Source organism: Otolemur garnettii, unplaced genomic scaffold, assembly GCF_000181295.1.
Source record: "Otolemur garnettii isolate 467f Iridium unplaced genomic scaffold, OtoGar3 scaffold01607, whole genome shotgun sequence".
NCBI lineage: Eukaryota > Metazoa > Chordata > Mammalia > Primates > Galagidae > Otolemur > Otolemur garnettii.
In genome coordinates this window covers 1-2,720 of record NW_003854002.1, presented here as the reverse complement: position 1 = coordinate 2,720, position 2,720 = coordinate 1, and the positions used below count along the sequence as shown (strand labels likewise).

At 50.1% G+C, this 2,720-nt stretch overlaps 1 pseudogene across 1 annotated transcript; it reads left to right on the top strand.

Moving 5' to 3' along the window:
* The first annotated feature begins 529 nt into the window (after positions 1 to 529).
* Positions 530 to 1,445, top strand: LOC100956064 (annotated as a pseudogene). Its single transcript, XR_001161887.2, has one exon. The product of XR_001161887.2 is annotated as an ankyrin repeat domain-containing protein 13C pseudogene (transcript).
* Positions 1,446 to 2,720: the final 1,275 nt, after the last annotated feature.

Sequence of the window (2,720 nt, the reverse complement as noted above, 5' to 3'; positions counted from 1 at the left end):
CCGTTTGCTGACCAACCTATTCTTTTCCACGGCTAGCCCCTAAACTCTTATATGATGATTTTTCTGACACCCGAGCTTTAAATTTGCCCCTCCCTTTTTTTGTGCAACCCAGTTCCCCGCCTCGGCTCAGTTGGATGTTGTACTCAGTTGTTCGGCTGTCATTCCTCTGGAGAGGCGCTTTATAAATCTACTAGCTTAGTGCATCTGGCACGAAGTAGATGCTTAGTAAATGTTTATTGAATGAGTGTCCTGTGCATCTCAGTGACATCACATCCTGCATGCAGTGGCGTCATTCTGCACTACTCTGCGGGAGGCTGAGAGGTTGGAGGGCTTACGTGGTTGTTTACAACTGGCCCGGAACGCCTCCCAGGCAGGCTGTGGTTGCAGACCGCACTGGAGCGCGGCCAGTGAGAGCGCTGGCTCCGGTCCACTAGCTCCCGGGACTCCAGCCTCGGCCGGAAACGGGCTGCCCGGCAGGTGGCGGCGCCGGGAGACCCTGGCACAGGAAGGTGCGCGGGCAGCCGCGGGCCGCTCACTTATCGCGGTGTTTCCTCCCTCTCCAGTCCCCCGGGGAGCTCTCGCGAGAGGAGCAAGGGGAAGATGGCCGTGCCCTGTTTTTCGGTGTGAGGCCGTGGCTGTGACGGCGAGACCGGGATTGTAGCGTCGTGGGCAGCTAGGCGGTAGCTCCCCCAGCGAGCGCGTGTCCCTTCGTACCTAGGCGAGAGCCAGCTCTTCTACCTCCGGGAGATGCGTTTGTCCCGGGCTCGGAGGTTCTCTGGGAGTTCATGCTGTGCTAGAGGCTCCCGGCCACCGCTCTAATCGCCTTGTGCCGCCGCAACTCGAGCTCCGTCGCTGGCGGTGAGCCTCCCGGATCCCCCCCTCGCCCCTTGCGGCGGCGATGACCGGGGAGAAGATCCGCTCACTGCGGAGGGACCACAAGCCCAGCAAAGAAGAGGGAGACCTGCTGGAGCCCGGGGATGAGGAAGCGGCGGCTGCCCTCGGCGGCACCTTTACCGGAGGCAGGACTGGCACGGGCGGCGGCGGCAAGGGCGGCAAAGCCTGTCATAAGATCTTCAGTAACCATCACCACCGGCTGCAGCTGAGGGCAGTTCCGGCCTCCTCCAATCCCCCCGGCGCCCCGGCCCTGCCGCTGTACAATTCCTCCGTGACTACCACCTCCCAGTCCCCAGCTCTTCTAGCCGGCACCATCCCCAGTGCTGTCGTCGCGGATGGAGGCACTTGCCCCGCACACTATCCGGTGCACGAGTGCGTCTTCAAGGGGGATGTGAGGAGACTGTCTTCTCTCATCCGCACGCACAATATCGGGCAGAAAGATAATCATGGTGAGGAGTGCTAGCCCCTCTCCACCTTCTTCCCTGAGCCTACGATGTGCCTCCCCAGGCCTCTAGAATCCTAGACTACCCCTCTTTCCTCTCCTTTGCCTGTTATCCGGGCCAAATGCCAGCAAATCACGACCAGTTCAGTAATAGCATGGCAGTGGTCAGGGGGTTGGTTCCTGTGGGTGCAAAGGAATGTTTCCTCCTTGCCCACTTCAGAGTTTCCTGTGAGAAGCTGTTTTGCTTATTTTTGAGACAGACGTTCGGTGTGCTGATTCTGGATTGTCAGAAATTTTAGGTTGCCTTTCATCCAACCTGGCCTTATTATTTTGTTTATGGAAGTGTGTATATTTTTCTTTCTCTTCCTCTCTCCTTGGGTTCTTTACTGTTGAACATAGAAATTGTCTCTTTTCCTTGCCATTATAGATCCCAACTTGAATGCAACCGGTTGTTGATTTCTACCTGACCTGAGGTTGTCTTTTCCTTTTTATCTGCTTTCTGGAAACTTAGAACGCTTTGATTTGTGAAAGTCACACGGTAGAAATTAGTTGGTATTTGATACCAAGAACAAGTAAAATTAATTCTCACTAGCTTATTTTTGTTGGAGTAGACATTTGATCTTTGTATGTTTTACATAGATAATTAGTAATAATAATGGCTCATCCTGATGACTATGACTAAAAACAGTATTGTGATTTTTAGCATAGTATATTTGTTATTGAAGGACTGTATTTCTACTTTTTGCTTTATTTTGTCAGCTGGATTTTTTGTTTCTTTCATTCCAAAAAATAATGGATTAAGTTGATTTTTAAGCAACAGTAAATTTATTAATGAAAACTAATATCCATGACATATTTAACATTTACTCATACGCCATTTTATTTATTTATTTATTTATTTACTTAGAGACAGTCTCACCGTGTCACCCTGGGTAGAGTGCCCTGGCAGCACAGCTCATAGCAACCTCCAACTCTTGGGCTTAAGTGATTCTCTTGCCTGAGCGTCCCATGTAGCTGGGACTACAGGCACCCACCACATCACCCGGCTATTTTTTGTTGCAGTTGTCACTGTTTAGCTGGCCCAGGCCAGGTTCTAATCCACCAGCCTCGGTGTATATGGCTGGCACCATAACCACTCTGCTATGGGCCCCCAGCCTATTATAGGCCATTTTAAACTGTGTTAGTTGGAAAATATTGTTGATCATTCTACTTTTCACTTAAGACAATTGTTATATACATTCAGTTAGAACACACTCAACTCTGTGCTCAAAATTAATTTTATTTTTTGTCAGTTTACTATTGTTGTAACCAACATGTCTTTATTGATGGTAATTACATTCTAACCCTTTGAAAACAGTTGTTAGTGGGAGATAGATTGTAGCCT